General features: G+C 42.7%; 1 long non-coding RNA gene across 1 annotated transcript in view; it reads left to right on the forward strand.

Moving 5' to 3' along the window:
• The first annotated feature begins 1,725 nt into the window (after nucleotides 1-1,725).
• Nucleotides 1,726-7,659, forward strand: part of LOC109287262 — a 15,956-nt gene continuing 10,022 nt past the window's right edge. The window contains exons 1-2 of the long non-coding RNA XR_002094801.1: nucleotides 1,726-1,736; nucleotides 5,125-5,127. This is a non-coding gene — a long non-coding RNA (uncharacterized LOC109287262). The remainder of the gene's footprint in view (nucleotides 1,737-5,124; nucleotides 5,128-7,659) is intronic.

The raw sequence follows: 7,659 nt of genomic DNA on the forward strand, positions 1-7,659 counted from the left end.
AAGAACCCCCCCACCAACACCCCCTCCATACCCTCCTACACACCCCATCCTCTACCATACTCCCACACCCTCCCACAGGTCCCATGCATGCTCCCATTCCCCACCATACCCCCCCACACCCAGACCCTCACATAGTCCCCACATGCACTCCCACCCCCACCATACTCCCACACATACCCGCAGCCTCCCACACACCCCAAACCCTCACCCTCACACACCCACACATACACACACCCCACCACACACACCTACCCACTCCTCAACCACACACTCCCCCAGCCACACACTCCCCACATACAAGTCTTACCCCCAACACAATATACAAGAGTAAGGCTGTATTTTACACTATTATACAATCACCTCTATATACACTATGCAAACACATAAATCAGGACAAAAATATTTTTTAAATAAAATTGAAATACATTATAGTAGATGTTTGATTTTTTTTAGTATACAATTTGTTGGGGGGTTTTCTAGTTCCAACTTGGCACCCCCACCTTCCAAAAGGAGTACTTCTGGGACAAAGGGAAGGACTTCAGTTGACAGAGTTTAGGGGTAGGGCTTCTGGTCCTAAGATGGTGACCAGGGGGCGAGGCACCTGTCAAGGGGTGGAGCTACCCTTGAGGCCCTTGACAGCTCACCAACACTCATTAAGCAGCCCTTCAGCCAAAATAATTGCCCACCCCTGGTATAGATCATTCAGTTCCTCCAGGGGAAGCTGGAAAGTTTTTATTATTTATTAGAACCAGTGAGACATTTTTCAGAAAACAAGTCTTGGGATTTTGGCCCCCTGCAGCAGTCCTTTCTTTGGTGCTCTCCTTTCTATCATGTAGCCTAAACCCCACTTGGTGCCTTGACAATGTGGCTCATGTTGTATTTTTAAGGAAAATGTCCCTTGCATGCAAAAGGGAGCTTTGCATGTGGCTAGGTGCCTGCATTAAACGTGAAGGCAGTTTTTCTGGTTAATCCAACTGTTTGCTTACTTTTGACTGGTTCTTTTTCCTGGCACGTTAACAATATTGATATCTGAAGCACCCTAAGGAGTCTTCACTGCTGAGATATTCAGAGTCATAGAGGATTGCAGGTGATATTCTAAAAGACTCAGTTTGGAGTTACGTTAATGGAATCCATAGTCAGTCATTTCTAAGGTCAAATTACAGCAGGTTTACTTATTCCTTTGTAGCCCATGAGAATACCATTTAATGACTGTTTCTTTTTCAGGGACAATAAAGAATTCAAGCTGTATCCTTTGCCACTTTTTTCCTTTCAAAGCATTTAATATTTATAATATCAAAGTGAAACCTTTCCTGCAGTAATGACAGCTGGAACTATTCTAAATATTCTTGCAAGAAGTGAACTGTCAAACTGCCACCATGCTTTGGTGTCTTGCTCTTCCCTTTAACCTTTCCCTTGCCTTCTTTCTTAACATCTTACTTTCCTTGAAACTTTTACAACTCATATCTGAATCTCTCTCTCACTCAGTCTCGAGGTTTTATGAACAAAAGATTATTTTGTATTTTATATTACTGGAATTTAAGCACCCAATTTTGCTGTCACTTTAATGAATTGACAAAGCAAGCTAGGGTGCACTAGGATACTGTAAGGCAAGCTAGGGTGCAAATTTATAGAGCATTAGCTGGCCCACAATAAATGTGAGGGAACTTACCCCACTTTAATTAAAGGCCAAGAGGATGCACACGAGTGGTTCCTGTGGGATAGCTGACATGCTGCAAGTTCATATCCAATTGTGCCTCATGATAACTTGATCATGTGTCCAATTCTGAGTCAGTGCAGTCCACTGGAATTATGCTGGTAGATACAAGAGGAGAAGTTGGCCCTTTGTCACTGCTCTCGTCAGGAATGTGTTAGCTTGGATGTACCTAATTCTGCCTATAAAAACGTAATAACATTTCTGGAAGAGCGGCATCTAACTGAAGTAAGTATCTGGAGGTTAATTTGCTGCATCTGTTTGATAATTTTCAGTGTAGCAGGGTACCGAGGAATTCAGCAGGAGCGGTTTGTGATTATTCCACCATGATCTATAGGACTAGCACATTCTCTGTAGAGCCAAAGCCAAATTCCAGAGTCGCAGAGCTATTTCATTTTGGCAGCTTTAGTTAGACTCTAACTTATGATTACGAACCAAGTTTTGCCACATTCATGTGAGTCATCGCATTGGACTTCCATGAGTAATATGAGTAAGACATAGTCCTGTGTTGGTTTTTGACTTCATGTTAATAGTTTCCTGCATTCTTTAATGTTCAATACATTGCCTGGCTTTGAGTGGTTCATTTACTTACCTAGACTCAAGTGGGCTTATGTTTTTTTACATGAGTAAACTAGAAATTTCTCATACAGAAGTGGGATGTTGATAGGCTTATTTGCACTGATGCTAGCTAAAAGCCACACAGTCTATGTGACTGACAGATATATTTTAGGTTTGTGAGGTATTGCGGATTGAAAAATCTCAAAGAGGACACTTGGTTTCTTGAACAAAAGGTTTTCAAGGACTGAAAGATCAAAGCTGTTGACAAGTCACTTCCCTGCTGTCCCGCACAGCTCTGCTGCAGACAAAGCCAGAGCTACAGTAATTAAATACACAGCTGCAGGCTAGCGCAAGCTGTAACAATGATTACCTTTTACTATTCCCAGGTACTTACAGCCAACCAGAGAGACTGTAGTACACAGAAACTCCATTTTAGCTCACATGCATACATTCGTAGACCTTGCTTATGCAAAGCGTTTGTATAATGTGGCAATCCTTAGGCTAATTCCAGACTTCAGTTTTCAGAAAGGTTCAAATTAATGTCCACTTAATCCTTTTGTATAATTACAGCTATGATAGCAGAAATCAAACCCATTACCATTGTTAGTAGCTGCATCTGAACATTGCAATTATGTCTCCCATTGGAACTAACCGATCTTGATCTGAGCCCTAGTGTAAACTAGACACCTGTGCTCAAGAGCAGGAGTTCCCAACCTTTTTAAATCATGGATCGGCAAGCCACGGACTGGAAGTGACCACAGACCAGCAAACTGCAGTCCAGAAGTGACCGGTATACTGCGGACCGGCAGCCAACCCCTCGCGGCCGGGTACCAGGCCACAGCTGAGGGCTTGGGAACCTCTGCGCTAGAGGAGTAGTATAAGTTCATAGTAAACTATAAATATTGATGTCCTTTGTGGAATATCTAGCTTAGCTATTACCATTCGGTTTTTGCAACTGACTTGAGTTAAATCAATCAGGATCACAATGTCTAGTGCAGACAACAAGTGGTTATCTTAGGCCTGGCCTAATTTAATCCAATTCAGTTCACACAACACTTTATTTACCAGGCCCTTTGCCCCCTGTGAAGGCAGACATAAATAAGCTTAAAATAAGCTCATGTAATTTCAGCTTAATTTCACAATTTCAGACATTTCCTTAACAGGGTCTCTGGTGCTAATAGTTGTATTATTATGTGTGCTTTATTCCCACTCTAAAAATTAGTCATCATATACCATCTGTTTCCCCCCACCACTCTTACTCAGCAGCTATCATAAGAAATGCAGTGTTGTTTGCAGCATTTTAGGGATATTTTTGTGTATATATATTTTCAAATGATCCATTTGAGTCCTTTAGTTTTAACAAACTAGAATTTGCCTTTTCCGGGACAGTTATGCTGTTCTTTATTTACTTGGGAGGAGGGGGAATTACTAATTTAACCCCTGGAGCAGTCTCTGGAGAAGTTACACAATTCAACATGCATGCAACATGTTTTGGGTGCATTGCTGCAGTTGGTCTTTTTTTTTTTTTTTTAAAAAAAGGAAAAATTAGTTTTTTAGTTTTCAATTTTCTCCCCAAAAGAGAAAAAAGAGCACATTTTGTTCTTCTCTAATCAATATGAGCACCAGTGATTGCATTCCAAGCAGGCAGATGCTTTGAATCAAGTGCAATGTAGATGGTTATTAATCTTCTCTGCCATAAGACTTTTCTTCTGTTATGCCTATGCAGGAAGTAATGACTAGAAAAGATGAGCAATCACATGCAGTTCTACCCAACTTAAGCTGGCTTTTGGAAAGGATGAGATAGGGTCAAGTTAAAATATGGTTCCTGCAAGATGTGATATTTCTCTGTTTCTTGTTTTCTCTTTTAATGAGAGGTTTCAGGCAATTTCTTTTGTTAAGTGAATGAAGGGGGTTTTCCCATCGTGGTAAGGCCACCGAGGAACGCATATCAAGAAGCAGGGGCAGCCTGAAGATTTTAAGAGGTAAAAATTGAATTACTTCCAACTCTTCCCCATTTCCATTCAACCTTTTCCACTCTGACCAGACTGTAAGGACTGCTACAAGAGAAAACGTTAAATGATGGAAGTGGGAGCTGTGTATGACTTTCCTTTTGCTATGTATTATGGCTGATGTAAGGACATAGATGTCAAATTCATCCTGTAAAATGAGCCTTATTCCATTTTTAATTAGCATCCGTGGGGCTGGGGGATTTCTAGAATGATGTACGTTTCTTCACCAACAGTGGAGAGTTTACTAGGAGATTGGCTCAGAGTTCAATGGTAGGACAGCCTTTTATTTTTTTGGAACTAAACTCAGTCATTATCACTTATTTTTTCAGTGCTGTATTCTTACACTCAACAGCACTCAAAGGGAAAATCTGCTTCTCTGTAAGATCACTGCTTTTCTCTTCCCCCACAATCTTCATTCACCTGTTTTTGTTCTTCTTCCCTGCATTTGTGAGTTTGTCTACATGGAAACTAAAAATATTCATGCCTTTAGTTATCAGTGCAGTACAGGCAGTCAAAAAGCCCAAGGCTGAATTGATTCAATCTCTGCAGGTTAGTCTCAGCTGTGCAGATTGAACCAATAAGTAGTGAACAGACATTCATTTTTGATTCTGGAAATGCAGCCACAAGCCTGCAGTGGCCAAAGCCAGAAGCCCGGGGGGACGGACATTAGAGCACACCTCCCTGCTCTGCTGGGCCAGACAGCTTGGGCCAAGGCTAGTCTGCCCACCCTGCAAGGTGGGGCTTGCCGGGGAGGTGCAAAGTATCCTGGGATGCTGGGGGACTGTGAGTTGACTTGAATCTGGAGGGGATCTGAGACAGAAGTTTAATAAACTGATTTAACCTAAGTCGGTGGAGTCTGATACTACACCCATCCAGGTTTATCTTAAACTGGTTTCAGCCATTTTGAAAGTGGTTTATGTGCACTGAACTTCTGTTGTGTTACAGATTTGAAACAGTTTTCGATCACTTATACCAGTTTATGTGTAATTTCTATCCGTAGCCTGAAGGTCTTGCTCTTGTTTTGCATTGAGTTAAGTGACATCTATGTAAGGTAGTCTTATTCCAATGCTTGTGTAGCCAAACATAGACTAGTACACATAAATTAAAGGTGCATATTGCCATTGTAAGCATTGCGTGTTTTGTCTACTTTATCTGGATACATGGCCCCTTCCCCCCTCTTCCTCCTTTCATAACTTCTCTTTCCACTCCCTACAGTGACTCCCAATTCTCAAACACTGTTCCCATCCTCCATCTCATTCCCCAGTGCTGGGAAAAAGCAATGAAATAGTTAATATGGAGTATGACGTATTGCTGCTAAACTTTAGGATTAATGCCCTCATGTAATGGGGACAAGGATACTTCTGCTCTGAGCCATTGTTTCAGGCAGTCAGCTCACTTTTGGAAGGGTCTTTTTTACACCTTTTTAAAATGAAAGTTTATGCTCTGCAAATTTTGAACAAAACAGACGGGCCACTTGAATACATTCGATAAGCTGGATCCAGGCTGAAAACAGACACTTGACACCCATGCACAAGAGATTCCAAACTTTTAAATGCACGTTCTTCTTATAATAACAAATTATTCATTGTATGAATGGATTTCTATTTCCAGGTCAAGAGATAAGAAGGTTTATTGGGTGCTTACTGAGGTAGTGTGGTACAGAGTACTTAATCCAAGGAAAGTACAAAGTAAAGAGCACATGAAAAATGGGCCTGATGCAATGTTGACTAGCACACAGAGAGCATGAGAAAAGAAGTATTTAAAACTGCAGAAATAAGGGTCATTATTTCTGATGCTCTGGACACAGACACAAACTTTCAATGATAAGAGTAGAGAATAGAGGTACTGAAGCAATCATTTTCAAAACAAAACAGCCAAAAAAATGCAATCTACTGCAAGTTAAACTTTCCAACGGCCACACATGGGCCCTTCTAAACTGAAAGCATTTTAATGCTGCAAATGCTACAGGGAGCTAAAATGAAGGCTGGCTATCTTTAGCATTTGGCACCGGGAAGAAAATAATGCTCCATTTTATGGTTTTCTGAACAGCTTTGGGACCTCGGAAGAGCTGCAGTGCAAGCTGGGTAAATGTTGGTTTGCAAGCGCTAGCAGGAAGACTTAACATTGTTTTCTTCTTGTCCACTCGCTCTGTAGTGTGGGAGGTCCTCACTGGTTTCAGGGATTAGCTAAAGAGAACAGTTGCGTTCCCAAAGGCATGGGCTCAATTCTGCACTTCAGTCCTCGTTGCTCTGTAACAAAAACAGTTTGGAGGGGAGAAGGTTCTCCACAAGTCTCCCCAAATTTCCTAAGCAGCCTTTCATCAGAGAGCAGTGTACCTCCTCCTAGGAGACGCTGGGAGTTTGCTGCATTAACTTGATCTCTCAGGGACTCCGCGGGGGAGAGGAGCACCCATGCAGATGCCCTTTGAGTTTGCTGCAATTCTCAGCCCTGCCGGGTCCTGGAAAGCCATGCGCTTCCAGGATGCAGCCAGCTTTGCTGACTCCCCTGCCTACCTTCCCTCTCCCTCTACACCAGCACAACCTGAGCCGCTCGTGCGGGAAGGAAGGAGAGCACAGCTGCAGGGAGAAGCTTCTCTCTGAACTTGAAACTTTGTGCTGCATCGGTTGAGGTCCGTGGCAAGACTCCCACTGACTTTGTGGTGAAGGATCAGGCCCACAGCAAGTGAAGGGGAGTGTAGGGTCCTCCGTCAGGCTACTGTAAATCCTAAATTACAAAGGGGAGGTCAGAAGTTAAGCTGGTAGCCTGACAGCAGAACGTGGCATCATGTGCTGGGGATGAAAATCACTCAAGGAAATCATTGTCCATGACAGAGGAGGAAGGGCTGTTCCAGGCAGTGGCAGCAAGGTCTTTTGGGAGCTGGTTAAATATTCAGCGTGCAGATTTCTACCAGAGCAAATGGACATTTTTAAAATTTCACTGCACAACTGCACTCATGGGTATCACTGTGCATATTTAAGCCATGCTGCTAGCAGATGGATGTGTGTGAAAGAAAACTTTGCAGACTCTATAGCCTGCCTTCTCTTCAGAAAAGTGCCAACTGCCACATCTTTGCTATCAAAGCGCTATGAAACACGCACGGAAATGTGATTTCTGCCTCTCGTTCAACATCATTTTTTCTTGTTGCACACATTGGTAATAACATTTTAAAAAAATCATAAATATTACAAAATAATATATGGTGCAATATAATGGACAATTATTTGGACCCAAGGGCCACTTAAGGAGCTTTGATGACCTATTGCAGGCCAGGTCAGCCCCCCCGCCAGCTGCCATGCTGGGCTGGGTCAGCACCCCCTTCGCTCCATAACAGCTCACCAAAGTGCCCTGAGTGGCTCTGCCCTGGGGCCTGGCCCTGTGCTA

This window comes from Gavialis gangeticus, unplaced genomic scaffold (genome assembly GCF_001723915.1).
Source record: "Gavialis gangeticus isolate Ggan-Ray unplaced genomic scaffold, GavGan_comp1, whole genome shotgun sequence".
In the NCBI taxonomy this organism is placed as follows: Eukaryota; Metazoa; Chordata; order Crocodylia; family Gavialidae; genus Gavialis; species Gavialis gangeticus.